This window comes from Chenopodium quinoa, unplaced genomic scaffold (assembly GCF_001683475.1).
Source record: "Chenopodium quinoa cultivar QQ74 unplaced genomic scaffold, ASM168347v1, whole genome shotgun sequence".
Taxonomy (NCBI): Eukaryota; Viridiplantae; Streptophyta; class Magnoliopsida; order Caryophyllales; family Amaranthaceae; genus Chenopodium; species Chenopodium quinoa.
In genome coordinates this window covers 2,902,095-2,920,823 of record NW_018744626.1, presented here as the reverse complement: position 1 = coordinate 2,920,823, position 18,729 = coordinate 2,902,095, and positions in this window count along the sequence as shown.

The window sequence follows — 18,729 nt, the reverse complement described above, 5'->3', positions numbered from 1 at the left end:
TTGAGTTGTCACTTTGTAAATGGCGATTGCATACAAATGATGGTTTATTTGAGGTGATGATTTTTGTAGATTGTGATAAAGGTGACAAGTAAGAGCTTAGTAGTACTAGTTAGTAGTAGTCGGGCTCCGCCCCATAATAGGGAAAGTTGGGGGTAAATGGTGATCCTTGTGATTACTCGTGTTTTATTTGTCTCTATTTCTGTACATAAAATAAGTGAACATGCATAAGCTAGGGTTAACGCTTAATATAATTAAAGGTCAGATTATTAAGCTTAATTGACATGTATAAGCTAATGCGTGCTTTTTTATTTTTTATTCACTTTTTATTTTTTAACTATTATATCATTGGAAAAAATCATAGTTGGACCAGACAGTACGTCTATTATTCCAGGTATTTTTTGAATTATACTTAGTATATGGTTATACTCCATAAGTGTCTCATGTATATTGAAGTTGTGACATACTAGTTATGCATTGCTATTTCAATACAAAAGGGTTGAGGATCAAACCTTAATCGTCCTAACATTTTGACTAGCATTTTGGCCAAGACTCACTATTGCACCTCCATGCAATAACGAACATACTTAATACTTAATTACGAATTGAAGTATGTTATTTGCGGTCATATCTGATAACTTGTTAACACCTATTATTGATTATAGCTACATTTTGAGCCACCAAAAAGTATGTCATCATGCAAAACTTGAATCATACTATTACATTAGACACTTTGCGCCCCGCAGGGCAGTTTTCTGAAATTCCAGAGGCCCAGGGTGAACTAATATATTGGGGCCTATATGTGTTTATTTATTTGTCCAAATATTAGGGACTTATAAATTTTGTATTATGTAGTTTTATTTTATTTTATTTTATTTTATTGAATAATAATAGAATATATATAATATATATTTTCCTTATGTAGGAGGAAATTTCTTTTTATTACTCGAAACAAAAAAAAATCGATTTTATTTAGTTGTTGTAAATAAAAACATATTCTATGGAATATTAAAGTTGATTTTTTTTTTTTTGAAAGAATATAAAGTAATATTTTGTTATTATATTATAGCATATATTTATACAGTATTATAAAATTGAATAAGAATATAAAATTGAAATTTATATTGGCTACAAATATAAAGTAATATTTTGTTATTATATTATAGCATAAATTTATTAAAATTTTGTGAAAATTAGATAATACACCCGGGTGCTCATGGTGCACCCGGGTAACAAAAAAAGGCGGAAAGAACATATAGTGTTTGATAAAGAACATACCTATGTTTAACAAAGAACATACCTTTAATATGTTCTTTGAGTGTGTCAGTGTGTTCTTTTAGTAAAATTATATGTTCTTTACATTATAACTTATGATATTTAACATATGTTTGATAAACATATTTTTTTTTTGGGTTTAATAATACAAAGTATGTTATTTGAATTTGGCGTGTATGTCTTTAAGGTCGTAGTGACGCCCAAATTCTATTTTTTTATTATCATATGTCATATTTTAAATTACTTTTATTATCATATATTCTTCGAGTTTGATTAGTGTGTTATTTAGGTATAACTATATGTACTTTACAATATAAATTATGTTCTTTTAACATATGATATTTTGAAATTTGATATTGAAATCTTAAATTATTTTTAATTGAAAATAATGTTAGAGGTAAAAAACTAAATTATTATGGAAGTTGAATTTTTTTTAGAGAGATAGAAAACTATTTTTTGGGAAATGATATCTTTGGTAAGGATTTTTTAAGAGGTGATCAACATTGGCATGACTCGCATCCTGAATCGATTCGGCCCGAAATAGGGTGGGTTTGGGCAAACCTAAAAATGCATTTTTAGTTAAAACTCGAACCGGGTTCGAAAAAAGCCCGAAAACCCGCTACTTTTCTACGGGTTTGGGCACGAGAAATTATGATATGGCCCGGCCCTACTCGATTTTTATCACCTCTAAATTTTTCCCGTTAAAAATGTGTAATTTTTCAGAAAATTTTATCAAGTTTTTATCTCATTCTTTTTATTATATCTTTATGTTCTTTGGTAATGCATGTTTTTGTCAAATACAAACATGTTCTTTGTCAAATACATGTATGTTCTTTATGAAACACAAGATGTTCTTTCCGCCTTTTTTTTATTTATCCGGGTGTACGATGAGCACTATACACCCGTGTTATAAACTACGGATTATTATAGGCATTTATAGTATCATATATATACTTATCAAAATAAAATAATGTAGAAATTTAATTCATACAAAGATTGTCAACAACCTATGCAATACAAATGTTTAACTTATCTCTCTAACAAATGATATTGTCACTAATCTCACTAGTAGAATAAATGTAATGGAAGCCCCAAATGGCAAGCAGTTTTGCAATTCCGCTTGCAATGTTGTAAATGGCAAGCGGTTTAGGGTGAACCGCTTGCCAAATTGTAAATGGCAAGCGGTTTGGAACATGAACCGCTTGCCATTTCTTTAAAAAAACCCTAATTCTCACGCTCTCTCTCCTCCTCCCCTCAGTTTTCACGTTCTCTCTCCTCCTCCTCTCTATTTCTCACGCTCTCTCTCCTCCTCCCTTCCATTTTCACGCCCTCACTCTCTCCAGCTCTCCTCCATGTCCTTCTCTTCCTTCTCTCATCTCCGTTCTCCATCTCCATGAGTTAGACCATATTTTCGAGCAAATTCGAACAAATTTTCGAGCAATTCGAGCAAATTTTCGACCATATTTCGAGCAAATTCGAGCATAGACCATCCTTTTCGAGCAAATTCGAGTTTAGACCATAATTTTCGAGTTTTTTAGGTCAAATTCGACCATAAAACTCTAGATCTAGAGTTTTCTTGTCGAATTTGACCCTTAAAACCCAAATTTCAAGCCAATTTCGAGGTTATGGTGGAATTCATGGTAATTTTTATTTTTTTAAGTTTTTTTTTTTTAAATTTTATGGTGATGTGTGGTTGAATTGATTTGTTTCAGGGCGATCAGGTGTTGGTGAGGGTTTTTGGTGGGGGTCGTGGTGGGCGAAGTAGTTGGGATCTGGTGTTGGTGGGGGTTTGGTGGGGTCTTGGTGGGCGAAGTACGTAGGTTGGGATCTGATGGATGGTGGGGTCGTTTTACGCGAAAATGGCTGGGATTTGGTGGATGTGGTGGTGCGCATGCGTGGACGGTGGTGGTGCATGTGGACGGTGGTGGTGGTGGAGCAAGTGAACAAGAGCTGTTGTTGTTGTTGTTTTTTTTTTTAATCAAGCTGTTGTATTATTTTTATTAATTACTTGTATTAATTTTTTTTTTATGAAATGTAATACTTATAAGTTACAACAATCAATTAATTTATCTAAATATTATTGGTTTTACATATAGTTTGTTCGTGTATCAATTTTAGTGAAAAACACCAAAAAAAAATTATTTTTTATAGCCATAATGGGCAGCAGTTTGGCGCCAAAACCGCTGCCCATTCACTACAAATGGCAAGCGATTCTGAACCGCTTGCCATGTAAAAGGCTAATGGCAAAGCCCCCTAAAAGCATGCGGTTCAGAACCGCTTCCCATTAGGGGGTTTGAACCGCTTGCCATTACATATTTCTACTAGTGTCTGTTGTTCATTATCTAGTATCTTAACAATTTTACTTTATTACAAAAAATTGATTGGTACAAATTAAAAATAAATAATAGAAAATAAAAAATGTTCTCCACTAGTTGATTAAAACTAAATGAAATTTGATAGGTAATGCTTTGTATTGTCCTATACATAGTAAAATACTTGTATGAATTAAGGATATGATAGAAAATGAAACGAAAAAAAATTATTTTCTTGATTAAGTTAAAAGAATTGAAAAAGTACCTTTTAGTTGAAAGGAACCCAAGAGAAAGAGAGAAAAAAAAAGGGAAGAATTCTAATATTGAAGCTAAGTGTCATCGAACCCACGACCTTCTAGTTAGCAAGATGTGAAATCATCAAATTAAAATACCATCGAGCCAAGCACACAACAGTATTATCATATGCAGCTTGTTTTTCTTATAAATACATATTAATAACTTAGAAGTTCAGGAAATTTGGGCCCCTTAGTTTCGTGGGCCCTGGGCAACCGCCCCGGCTGCCCTGGGTCAGATACGGGCTTGGCGCCCCGTTGACTATAGATTTTCTATTATATACTCGTAAGTCGTAACTAGCATTTACATCAACCACAGTCTACAGGATACTCCATAGAATGATATTTTTGAAATTTTATTGTCACTTCATTCGTGGCTTGTTGAATTGTGATTCTTGTTTTTAGTCACAACACTTTTATCTAAATTAAAATAATTTCTAACACTTCAAGATTACTATTGCGTTACAACGTAAATAATTAATATATCGTACAAAATATATATTCTCGTGTAACCTCATTGAATTAAGCATCAACTTTTAATACACCCTTTGTGTTTTCAAGTGCTTTAATTAAAACCTTTTGCACTAATCAGTTTTGATCAACTTCAATGATTTTCCTATCCCTATCTTATAAAATGTACAAGATTACTCTTATAAATAGTGTGATGTCAATTATATCCTTTAAAATATGTAATTTCACATGTACCCTCATTAACATGTACAAGTTTTATAAATAGTGTTTTAACAATTATACTACCTAAAATGTTTATTTATTTATTCAGAAATGATAATTACCTCTTTTATATATATATATATATATATATATATATATATATATATATATATATATATATATATATATATATATATATATATCTCATAAGAATAGTATGTGGACATTCATACCCCAATTAAATATATTTGTATATATATTTTCTCACATTATGCTGTCAATACCAAAATTTGTGATGTAAGGCCAAAACATGGCGCGCACATGAAAGTGATTCTGAATATGGCGCACACATCACACTCATTAAGTGCCTTATTATACATAAAAATAGATACTCCACAATCATATTAATTACTCATTACAATAGTCTCAATGTTACATATTGATAGTTACATACTCGAATTATAAGATATTTAAATGCTCAAAGGAATGCATTGAAAATGTAAAACAAAGCTAACAAAAACATCATTCAAAGTCAAAAATATAAAAGAAGAGCATATAATTATAGTATTTCAACAAATTTAAAAAACTCCATGAATAGTGTTCAACATCCACCATTCAAAAAAAAAAAAAAAAAAAAAAATCCACCATTTATATTTGACACATTGTTAGTACAAATATAAGAATTATGTCAAGATAAAATGATGATTGATGTTAGAATATAGAGGAAGGGAAATCATATGAACCGTAGAGAAAGCATATTCTATTTTTGTCTCAAAGTGGAGTATATAATTTATTAATTTATTAATATTATTCCGTATATGCTAATAAACCAATTTATTTATTTAATTTTATATTAAGGCGAGGTGTTATAATTAATTTGATGATCCGTACTACTTTATTATCTAATCTAATCTTAATTACCATCTTTTGATAGTGGAGGTGCATCTGGGGTTGGAAGATAAGCCTGAGATAAGGTAATTGTGGGACCCCACTATCATTTTCTTCTTTTTGTTAGATGCTGTATTCTCACGCGCCTTTTTTAGTAACTAAAACAACTAGATGCCACATGCATGAATATATATTGATGATTAAATAGTCTTTTGATGGTATTGAATTATCATTTTATCATCTGTGAATGTCATTATATATCCGGATGTATCGAGATGAATTAGGCCGTATAATGGATAGTATAATGGATATTATGCTATCGTGTAGGTTTTGTTTTGTTGTTTTGATATTTTGGTTGCTTGTTGATGTTGATTGGTTGGTGGGTTATTTACAAACTAATAGATTGTTTTTTTTTTTTTTTTTTTTTTTAAATTGTCATATTTTATTAGCATCAACTATGATATATAAAAAGTATATAGTATTCAATCATAAAACAAAGATACATTAAAGTAATTAATACTCCATATTTCTTAGTATTAATTCAAAAGTAAATATATAATCATGCAGCTCTCTATACTAAACATTTTTCACTTTTTAATGAAAAAAAAAACACACAATCTATTACTCCGTAATTTGTAAAAGAAAAACACTTTCTCTATACTTATTAAAAGAAAAAAAAAAACTTTCATTAGAAATTATTTTAATTGATTAAAAATTTAATAGAGAAAAGAATTATTAAAGTAAAAATATTGGAAACTAGTCTAAATTTAAAAATAAAATATTACTTGTATGAAATTGTCAATACTATGCACTGGTTAATTATTGAATTTTTATTTTATATTTATATACGAAACTCAAATCTACAAACTTTTATTTTAGCTACTTGTATCACTTTAGGTGTTTTTTTTTTCAAGATTCTAACTATACATAGACTCATGGAGTATACTTCATATTATTCAAAAGGTAAAGTCGTGAGGAAACAACTCTTCTTTCAAACATATCTTATCGTATCTAATAGTACAAAATGTTATAAATTATGTATTACATTGGTGGAAACTAAACTCCATATGATTATGACTTTGATGGGCAAATTTAGCAATCCAATAAGCAAACTTATTACTCTTTAGATTTGTGAATTGTGATATGTGATTAGGGGATTTTGCTCCCACCAATCGGAATGCGTCACGTGGGCCAATCAGGTCCTGTCAAGTGTCCCCCAGTTGGACCTCTCAGGGCTTGCCACGTGGCACCCGCTTATTCGTCCACCCTGGACTTATTATGTCATGACACGTGGCATACTCCATGCCTAATGGAGAAGCCGGTCACCTAGGCCCAACTTCCGAGGGAAGCCCAATCAGCCCAAGGTTAACCTAAACCTAGATTGACACGTTTCCCGAGGTTATAAATACCTCCCTTAATCCTCATTAAGGGAGATTACGCAGATTACACACATTAAACACTCTCACCTAGAGAGACCCAATCACTTTAATTTCCGCATTAATTACTCCTTAATCAAGTACTAACTTGACCGTCGGAGGCGGATCTCCAATCATCCGGAGCATCCGTTTGTTTTGCAGGTACAGGCGTATGGTTCCAGTCTCGGAATTGTAACTCTCCCGCAGGACATCAGAAAACCCCGAAATATTTTGGCGCCGTCTGTGGGGAGAGTACTTCTGAGATGGCACCCACGTTTGTAGTGGCTCCTGAAGAGAGACGTCCCCTGGACGATCCTCTAGTTCAGTCGGACCACGATACTGAGAATGAATTTGAAGTTGAAGCTCACACAGCTTCAGATGGGACCCTAAGGGCCCGACATACCCGTCATACCGAAAGGAGGGAACGGGAACATCTTCAAACTGGAAGCGAGCCAGCAGGCGCACCGCCTGTTCGGCAGCAGCCGACTGATGGGTCTGCTCCCATCACAAGGAACGAACTCATGACCTTCATGAGGGACTTCAAGGGAGAAATTCAAGAGTTGATCAACAAGAAGTCGCCTGCTCTGGACAAGGACCAGTCGGCTAAGAAACCCTCCACTTCACAGAAGAGGAAGCCAGTTCAAGGGCGAGAGGCGACCCCTCATCCTAAATCTAGGAAGTGGGAGCCACCTGCCCTTGATTTCACAAAATACCGTTTTCCTACTCCAGGAAATAGGAAACATGTTCGTCATATTCAGGCGGACGGGTCGAGGAAAACATACACAGACGCTCGGCTACTGCTAGAGCAGAAGAAGAGTGACCGATTGTCAGAGTCGGCCTCTACTTCAAACTTCCAAGACAGTCTGCAAAATACCTCGATGAGGCATACTCAGTCGTATCATGAGAGTCAGTCAGGCGGCACCTCCCGTCAGTCCGGCTTTCATAGCGACCAGGCGGTACCAAACTTACCGTTTGTACCGCAACAACAGTATTTTTTACAGCCACCTCCATTTGGTGGACATGCAGAAAAAATGTCCAACCTATGGACTGGCAGCTACGGTTGCTTAGACTTGGTGAACAGCCGTCGGCCTTCTCTAAGGAAATTACTGAAGCCGCTCAGCCGGCCAAAGTGAAAAATGTATTAGTAGGCGCCTATGACGGCACTACTAACCCAGAAGACCATCTGATGGCATTCACCAACCTGATGTACCTTCAAGGGTTGGATGATCCCACTTGGTGCAAGTGTTTCCCAGCGACTCTCAAAGGAATCGCACAACAATGGTTCGGCAACCTGCCGACTGGTTGTGTAAATAACTTCAAGACGCTTGCTTACTTATTCACCTCCAACTTTGCCATGAACATCCCTGCAAAGAAGACGACCCTTGATTTAGGAACAATTCAGCAGGGCGAGAAGGAGGGGCTTCGTTCTTACATCAGGCGATTTAACCTGATGAGAATACAGATTCAAGGGTTACCGGATGAAGTAGCCTATACTGACTTTTTCAGAGGTCTCAAAGACGGGTCGACCTTCAAATTTGATTTGGTCCGAAAGAGGGTGGCGACTCTTCAAGAGGCCTTGATTGAAGTGGAAGCCTATATACAGGCGACTGATCTTTGTAGTACGCTAAAACAGTCAGACGGGAAAAGGTCCGACAAAAGAGAAGGACGACAGAAGCAGTCGTCAAACAAAGACGAGAAGAGAAAAGAGGTCTGGGCAACTGATTCCTCTAAACAGCCGTCCCAGAAGAAGAAAAAAGAATTCAAACCATACTCCCCAAAGTATGTGTTTAACAAGGATAGCCAATTTATCCTAAAGGAAATCAAGGGACGGATCTCAATTGAGAAGCCGGTCCCCATGAAGGGTTCTGCAAACAATCGGAACCAAGAAAAATTCTGTGATTATCATGAAGATGTTGGTCATCACACCAATGAATGCATCACTCTCATGCGGTATCTGGACCGCCTGGCTGAGCAAGGTGACCTTAACACTTATGTTAAGAAATCTACGGGGAACACTTCCTCGAAAAAGCAGTCGACCAAAAAGAATCAACAGGCCGACAACTCCGATACAGATGATGCAGTCGTCTACACCATTGCAGGCGGCTTCTCAGGAGGCGGCCCCACTATTAGGGAAAACAAAGACAATATCAGACGGCTAGATGTAAATTCCGTTCACCAAGAACGGCCCTCCAAATATTCATTTCCTGAGATTGTCATCACTGAAGAAGATCTAGGAGGGGTAAGAGGGCCGCATGACGACCCTATCATTATTGAATGTAAAGTGGCCAACCAAAGAGTTGGCCGAATCCTCATAGATACCAAAAGCTCCTCAGATCTCATCAGTAGCAAATGTCTGTCGAAACTAAAATATCAGACTGATTGCATACATCCGGCATCCCACCCTTTAGTAGGGTTTGGAGGAGGAGTCGTCCACCCAGTGGGACGAGTGGATTTACCCATCCGCCTGGGCGAAAAAGGGGAAGGACGACACATGGTAGTCCGGTTCCTGGTAGTAGAAGAACTCTCGGCCTACAACATGATTCCGGGACGACCAACCCTGAATAATTCCAAGGCTGTTATAATCCCATCTCTTATGTTGCTCAAGTTTGAGAGGGATAATGGAACAGTCGGGTCCCTAAGGGGAGATCAGAGGATGGCCCGAGAGTGCTATCTCTCGGATGTCAAGCCCACTGTTATGGCCACTATGTCGAGCAGTGGAAAAATAGACCTTGACAATGTCAAGGAGAGTGCGCCTGTTCAAGAAGCAGGCGGCAAGAAGAGAAAGGCATCCCAGACAGGGGCCGCAAGTAAAGACAGAAAATAGCAATCATTGGCAGAGGAACGGTCGGATGAATTCCGCCCTCAGCCAGCTGGTGAGCATACGGACCTGATCTTAGATGACTCGCGTCCTGACAGAACAATCAAGGTTGGGACGACTGCTCTAAGGGACCTGGGTGACGACTTGCACAAACTATTGAAAGAATACAAGGACATCTTTGCATTCGAAGTCCATGAAATGCCAGACATTAGTCCTGATCTGGCGGTACATAAACTGGCCGTGGATCCGAAAAAGAAGCCGGTACGGCAGAAGAAGTGGAACCATGGCGAAGAAAGAAGTCAGGCGGCAGCCGCCGAAGTTAAAAAATTACTTGATGCAGGGTTCATTCGGCAATGTTACTTCCCAGACTGGGTTGCAAATGTGGTGCTTGTTAAAAAGCCGAATGGCACCTGGCGAATGTGTGTAGACTACACAGACTTAAACAAGGCGTGCCCTAAAGACATTTACCCTCTGCCTAAAATTGATAACCTGGTCGACTCAACAGTCGGCCATGATTTGATGAGCTTTATGGACGCCTACTCTGGTTTCCACCAAATTCCTTTATGGAAGAAAGATCAGGAGAAGACGGCCTTCGTCACTGATCAGGGGTTATACTGTTACACGGTCATGCCGTTTGGTCTTAAGAATTCCCCGGCCACTTTCCAGCGAATGATAAACACTGTGTTCTTTGATCAGATTGGGAGAAATGTCGAGGCATATATTGATGATATGATTGTCAAGTCTAAACTTCAGAAAGATCATCTGTCGGACCTCCGAGAAACTTTCGCCACACTCAGGCGGCACCATGTCATGCTCAATCCCAGGAAATGTTTCTTTGGAGTTGAGTCTGGGAAATTTCTCGGATTCCTTATCAATCAGAGAGGAATAAAGGCGAACCCTGAGAAGGTGCAGACGGTCATCGACATGCAGTCGCCTCGTACCAACCGAGAGGTTCAGAAGTTAACAGGTTGTCTGGCGGCCTTGGGAAGATTTCTAAGCCAATCAGGCGACAAATGCCTATACTTTTTCCAGGCATTAAGAAAAAGGCAAGGTTTGAATGGGGGCCGGATGCTGAGGCGGCCTTCCAGAAATTGAAATTTCACTTGCATTCCTTGCCGAGGCTGGTCAGCCCTTTGCCCAAAGAAGTACTCTACATGTACCTGGCCGTCTCTGATCATGCGTTAAGCGCCGTTCTCCTTGCTGAAAGAGACGGCTGTCAGCTCCCGGTCTACTTTGTCAGTCACGTACTGAAAAATGCCGAGTTGAGGTATCCTTTAGTGGAGAAATTTGGTCTTGCACTCTTCATAGCTGTTAAAAAATTGAAGCCCTACTTTTTGGCACATGCAGTCGTCGTGTATACAGACCAACCTATCAAGCGGCCACTGACCATCATGGAGTTGTCAGGCCGAATGATCAAATGGGCCATAGAAATACAGAGCCTCGAAGTTACCTTCGAGCCTAGAAAAGCAGTGAAGGGGCAAGCCTTTGCTGACTTTATTGTTGAGATGACTCGTCCTCCTGACTCTCAGGTTCCAGACCAAGTCTGGAAGGTATATGTGGATGGAAGCTCTACTTCAAATGGTTGTGGAGCAGGCGTCATATGTCAGTCGCCAGAGGGCGACAGGTACGAGTATGCTCTACGCTTCAGTTTTCAGGCCTCAAACAATGAGGCAGAATATGAAGCTTTACTAGCCGGAATCCGCATGTGCAAGGCGGCAGGGGCAAGAAAAATAGACGCCTGTTCCGATTCACAATTGATAGTGAGTCAGTACAATGGAGAATACGAAGCAACCCATCCGGCCATGATCAAGTATTTACAGGCGGTCCGACAAGCAGTCGGCTCCCTTGAGGATTTCCATCTGACCCAAGTGCCGAGATCAGAGTACAACCAGGCAGATGCACTTTCAAAATTAGCATCATCCGCCTCCTGTGATACTCCTCGAACTGTTTTTTGGGAAGTAATGGAGAGGAGAAGCATTGAGGAAGACCCTATTGGAATCTTAGACAGAAGCTCAACCTGGATGGATCCAATAAGGGCATATCTGACAAATGGTACCCTGCCGGATGATCATCAACAAGCGGCAGCACTGAAAAAACGAGCAAGCAGTTTTGAAATAATAAAGGGAGAACTTCACAAAAGGGGGTACCTTCAACCCTTCTTAAAGTGTGTTACTCCAGAAAAGGGGCGAGAGATACTAGATGATCTTCACTCTGGTTACTGTGCTTCCCATATAGGCGGTAGGACACTTGCTCAACGGGCAAGGCGGCAGGGCTACTTTTGGCCTACTTTAGAAGCAGATGCGATGGGGATGGTGAAAAAATGTGACAAGTGCCAAAGGTTTGGCAAACTAATTCACCGTCCGGCTACTGACCTCACTACCATTCATAGCCCACTACCGTTTGCTAAGTGGGGCATGGATATTCTGGGTCCATATACGCCTGCTACAGGCGGAAGGAGGTACATACTAGTTGCCGTCGACTACTTCACTAAATGAGTAGAGGCGGAGGCTGTAAAGGGAATCAAGACGAAGGATGTAATTTCATTCATTTGGAAAAACGTCATCACTCGGTTCGGGGTTCCCATGTCTATGGTTTTTGATAATGGTCCCCAATTTGAGACGCCTGTTCTCAAAAGCTGGTTGGGTGACCAAGGAATTGCACACTACTTTGCATCTGTCGGCCGTCCACAAGCAAACGGCCAGGTAGAAGCCTTTAATAAAATCATCTCAGACGGTCTCAAGAAAAAGATTGAACGAGCAGGCGGCCTATGGGCGGATGAATTACCACATGTTCTCTGGGCCATTAGGACGACTGAAAAAGGGGCGACTAGAGAAACTCCATTCCTCCTAACTTATGGTGCAGAAGCTGTTCTTCCAATAGAACACTACGAGCCGACTCTTCGAGTAATGCTATATGACGAAGAGGCAAACTGGGAAGCCATGCGCCTGGCATTAGACTCACTTCCTGAAAGGAGGGGCAATGCTGTCTTGCGCCATGAAATTTACCGCCTGAGAATGACTAGATCATACAACAAAAAAGTACACAGGCGTCCACTCAAAGTGGGGGACTTTGTACTTAGAAAAATGGAAGCAGTTGGAAGGGCTAATGAGTCTGGCAAACTTACTCCCAACTGGGAAGGACCCTACCGAATTTGTGAAGAGGTCAGGGACGGTACCTACCGTCTGGAAACACCAGACGCCCAACCGTTGCCTCGAACTTGGAATGTAGATAATCTTAAGAAATATTTCTTTTGAATGATATAAATAGTCAAGGGCTACTTAATAAAAGTTTGCATACTTAATATTCAATTTTGTACTAAGAGGGGCACGCCTACTAACAAACAGTCGGCTACTCTCCATACTCAGTTTTCATTTTTACTTAAGAGGGGCATGCCTACTGACAAACAGTCGGCTACTCTCCATGTTTAATTTTTATTCTTACTTAAGAGGGGCAGGCCGCCTATACATTTACAGTCGCCTACTCTCCATTGAGTATTTTCACTTTATCATCAGAGGGGCATGTCGTCTGTACCTTTACAGTCGGCTACTCTCCATTGAGTATTTTACTCTATCTTCAGAGGGGCATGCCGTCTGTACCTTTACAGTCGGCTACTCTCCATTGAGTATTTTACTCTATCTTCAGAGGGGCATGCCGTCTGTACCTTTACAGTCGGCTACTCTCCATTGAGTATTTTACTCTATCTTCAGAGGGGCATGCCGCCTGTACCTTTACAGTCGGCTACTCTCCATTGAATATTTTACTCTATCACCATAGGGGCATGCCGTCTGGACATACAGCCGATTCCAAGACAGACGACCACCCTCCTATACTTAGCTAAAAAATGATGGTGGCCTGGCCGACCCTGTGCCTAAATAGGCAGCTGCCCTCCTCTTACTTAGCATCTGCGTCCACCAAAGGACTAACCAAGGCCACAGGCCGAATGATCAGACCAGGCGCCAAGCCAACTGATCCAATCTTCAAAACTAATACGACTTGTCCCAACATCATAGCAGGCGTCCGGCGGCATCCCTCCGGATGAAATTCGTCGCAGAGAGCAGCTCCCTTTTGGGTGGAACATTGCTCTATAAAATAATTACACGGCACCTATACGACTGTCCCCAAGGGCAACCACGTAGCCGTTTTTGAGACAAGGATAACTCTATCACTAACCAAACCAGTGGTAGCAGTTGACATCTGAGTCAGATGACCGCCTGTATTACTTGGGATAAATGCAGGGGGTACCTCTTGAGTTAATAGCCAACAAACATTGGCGAATCAAAAGGTTCAGCCGGCCTCCGCCGCCTGGTACCTTTACTACTCAAGCAGGAGTGACGGCGACTGAGTAACACCAAAGTTAAGTCATAGTCACTCTCTCAAACTTAGTATGGAGCCTAAAAGGTATGAGTCGTCCTCCTGTTTTTAGCCAACAGGGGCTCTCAACCACTACTACTGCTAGGTTAACAACCTATGAGTTAAAAGCCAACAAACATTGGCGAATAAAGGGGAACAACCGGTACCCACCGCTTGATACCTCTACTACTCAGTTACTTGGCGACTAGGTAACAATCATGTTTACTTGGTCACTCCTTAAAAATTTAGTATGAAACTAAAAAGGTGTTCATACAGCACCTGTCCACACTAGATTAAATATGGCGGGGAACGGTCGGCCTAGACGGCCTAAAGTCTCTAGCCTAAAAACATGACAAGTAGGAAACCACTTTCCTACTTGGTTAATTTTACAAACGACAGGACCGCCTGCCTAAAGGGGATCCAGTCTTTAAAATGGTTCAAATACCGATTGGATAAATGGCCGACTGATCGTCTAGCCTGGAAACAGACAACCAGTCGTCCAGGGGCATAGGCGGCGTGACTAACTATCCGTACCTGTCTGCAACTATCGGCCATGTAAAACAGTCGGTATAGTGTACAATTGGATATCAGAATATTCAATACTTAAACAAATTTGAAGCAAAACAAAAATATTCATTAAAAGGAAGCCGGTCATTAAAGACCGGCAAAATATTCAGAGCCCTGGCCCCCTGGCCGGGTAAATACAAACAAACGGCACCCAGGCCGGGGAAAGAAGACATAAAGCTTATGAAGGGGGCAGATCTTCAATATTAGCAGCTGCCGCCTGGTCAGCACTCTTTTTGCTGGACTCGGCTTCAGCTGCATCCTTCTTCGATGCATTACCCCCAAGCGGCACAAGCGCCACTACCGGCTGCTCCTCCTCCTCCAACGCCTCTTCCTCAGCAGCCGCCAGGATCTCTTGATTATATCTATCAGAACACTGGCGGTACGTTTTTTCCCAGGAGGCAAAGTCGGCATTGGGGAAGAGGCGGCCCCAAGTCATGCGCTGGATTTGAGCAGAGTCTTCCATCATCTCCCGGACCAGCTCTTTCTTTTCTTGCTCGGCCTTTTCCGAGAGCTCCTGAGTAAGACTCTTCTCCTGGGTCACCAGGCGTTCCTTTACGCTCGCCAAGGATTTCTCCAAGGTTTCGTATAAGGACATCTTTTGGCGAAGAGGTCTCAGCTCGGTCTTGAGGTTGTTGATGGTCGCCTTCAGCTCGCTATTCCTCTTCTGGGCCGCCTCTAACTGAGCCCGGATAGCGGCGGTAGCCTGCGCCTGATAATAAAGAATATCAATTGTCAGAACTTCATTTTGGGCAATTTGAAACATTGCCTTATCACAGTCAGAGGCGGCCATAGCTTTTGCAGCCTTTACCTCTTTGTTCTTCCGGTCAAGCGGCTTTCGAAGGCCGTTCACTCGGAGCAGGGCCTAAGTAAAAAGGGGAACATGCGTCAGTTTCCAAACAAAAAAGAAAACAGGCGTCCTGGAATTCAAATACTAAAAAATATGCTAAGTATACCTCAGCAAGGACCCCTGCAATCCCGTCTAGGTCAAGGGTGCCGACACCCCTGACCGCCTCCCTTTCAGCTGGAGGTACGACCTTGATCATAGACTTGGCCACTTCGACCAAGTCAGGCTCCTGAGGGCCGGCTGCATCAAGCATAAACAAACGGATTAGACCTAGTAAAGAAGGGAGCAAGTCTAAAATTTACAAGGACAATTTCATACTTCTAGGTGGCCCAGCTGGAGTTTTAGAAGAAGTGGCCGGCTGTTTCTCAGCCGCCGCATGTTTCCTGGCAGAACCAGGAGAGCTCGCAACAGTCGTCCTCCGGGCCTTGGGGTCCGGCTGTTGGGAAGAAGAAGCTCTTGGAGCGCCCGTCTAAAAAAGAAGAAAAGAGTCAGTATATGCATAAACACAACTCCAAAAAGAGGGTGAATGGTTCGAAGCCCACCAAGGGTGCCCCCTTGTTGGGGGAGTCGGTTGAAGACTGTTGCATGATGGAGGCCCGCAACATGGCCGCCGCAGTCTTGGAGGCGGTAATTTTGCTCATGGCGTCCGCTGCAAAAACAAATAGCAAAGTTAATAAAAGTCATAACAAGAAATGCACGGAACAACAGAGTATTCGACAGGCCGGCTACCTCTTGAGCACCGACTGCTGAGGCCACAAGCGGCCAAAAAGTACTCGTCGTAGAGCCATCTGAAGCTCGGGACGCAGTGCAGGGGTACTTGCTCTCGTACCCCTGAAGTAGAGTTCACCTTCGACTCTACTTTGAAGAGTCCTTTATCTAGGATCTCTTTCTTAGCCTTGGGGGGAACAGGCGGCATGCTGCGGCCGCCTGCAAGAAGGGGCGGATTCATGTTCCACCTGTTGAAGCGCTTGTTCAGCTCTGTGTCTGAACTCTCAATGATAAGGAAGGTGCTCCGCCAGTCCTTCCATTTGTTTGCTTTACCTCTCGTCATGAGGTAGCCCCTGTGGCTCGTCAATTGATACCAGCCGGTACCGCCTGCCTTAGGGGTCCGGCTGAGGTAGTTCATGTGGGCGAAAGACTCGAAGTTCGGCTCCACCCCGTGCAGTTCGCACCCGGCCACATAGCCGAGTACGTTGACCCAAGAGTTCGGGGCTAACTGCCATAACCCCAACTCATACCCATCCAAGATCCGCTGAACAGCCGGATGTAGTGGGAAGCGCAGCCCAGCCTTAATGGCCGCCTCGTAGCAGCCAAAGCAGGCGCCATCATAACTGGTACCAGCCGGCCAGACGACTGTGTCTTTTGGATCCGGCACGAACACTAAAAAGTCGGGGCCCATTGTGTGGTTTGCGATAAAGCTCCCCACTTTCTCTTGCATGGCCGTGATCCGGCCCCGAGGTACCGTGCAGTAGTAGGGGGTATTTTGCTCTCGGTGAGAGGCGGATGGCTCCGCCCAATCGTCCCCCTTCTCAACTGCGTGAGAAAGCCTCGCCTTTTGTAGGCGACTGTTTTTCTCTTCTGTGTCCAGGGAAGCATGGCCAGAAGAGCTAGACTCGGAATCGTCCTCTGACGAGTCCGAAGAGGACGACTCTTCCCCTCTCCCGGAGGGGCCCGCCTCCTCTCCTTTAAAAGGAGCAGGAGAGAATGTAGAATTGTCAACTGTAAAATGGGAAGGGGTCACTTTGACTCCTCCCTCAGAACTGCCGGCTTTCAAGCCGCTTTGTTTCACTTCCACATCTGGCGCCTGGTCAGATGTTTCACTAATCGGCACCCTGTGGGAGGAGCCGTCTGAGTTTGAGATCCTGGCAGTCTTTTTTGTTCTGGCCATCATGCTCTGCATAGACACAGATACAGTCGGACTTTGTATAAAGGGCAAATATGGGTCCAGAAAAGGGCAGGCGGCACTCCTAGTCCTAGATTCAGCCGTCCCCGGTGACCGACTGATCACTAACCTAGGTCGTGTCGTGTGCTTCCGTGGTGCCATTTCAAAAAAAAGAATAAAGTAAAGAGAAAATTAAGAGTAAGAGAACCGACGGTTACCTGAACGAGTGACGATTGATGAAGTTCTGAAAATCTTTTGCAGTCGGCTTGTCAGAGCAGGCGGTAGGCAGAAAGGGTCCAAAATGTCAGAGCAAGTTCAGGGGTCCGAATGTTCTCTCACAAAGTTTTCAAGTGTGAAAATGACCGAAGTCAACACTCCTTTATATAGGCGAAGTGAGAAGGCGAAGGGTCACTTCCAGAATTCAAAATTTTGGCGGGAGAATCTCTCGGCCTCTCGCCGAGTGACACCTGTAGCAGGCCGTCGCCTGTTACAGGGCGATACCTGTCACAGGTAACACGTGACCAGTCACGTGCCACCTTTGAGGGGCAAATGATTAGGGGATTTTGCTCCCACCAATCGGAATGCGCCACGTGGGCCAATCAGGTCCTGCCAAGTGTCCCCCAGTTGGACCTCTCAGGGCTTGCCACGTGGCACCCGCTTATTCGTCCACCCTGGACTTATTATGTCATGACACGTGGCATACTCCATGCCTAATGGAGAAGCCGGTCACCTAGGCCCAACTTCCGAGGGAAACCCAATCAGCCCAAGGTTAACCTAAACCTAGATTGGCACGTTTCCCGAGGTTATAAATACCTCCCTTAATCCTCATTAAGGGAGATTACGCAGAGTACACACATTAAACACTCTCACCTAGAGAGACCCAATCACTTTAATTTCCGCATTAATTACTCCTTAATCAAGTACTAACTTGACCGTCGGAGGCGGATCTCCAATCATGCGGAGCATCCGTTTGTTTTGCAGGTACAGGCGTATGGTTCCAGTCTCAGAATTGTAACTCTCCCGCGGGACATCAGAAAACCCCGAAACAATATGTATGTATAAATGTTGTGCCTTTTGACTTTTTAAGTGAGCTACACAACAAAACTAGCATTATTGCATGTTAGAATTTACCATTAGTCCTTCTTTCATTCTTTACTATTTGAAAGTGACATTTTTTTTGGAGTTACTTTTAATCATCCTTTTTCATATTTCTTTTTCACAAATTATTTGACATGTGATTAATATTTCAACAGTTTCACCTTTTTAATTAATCTTTCTTTTTATTGGACACCTCAACTTAATAAGTCATTAAAGTATGTTTAGTTCACCTTGTTAATCAAATAATCAACAATAATGTTACATATGTAAGCCCAATAAATTAAAGAATTTTTTTGTCACCTACTACTATTTATTTGA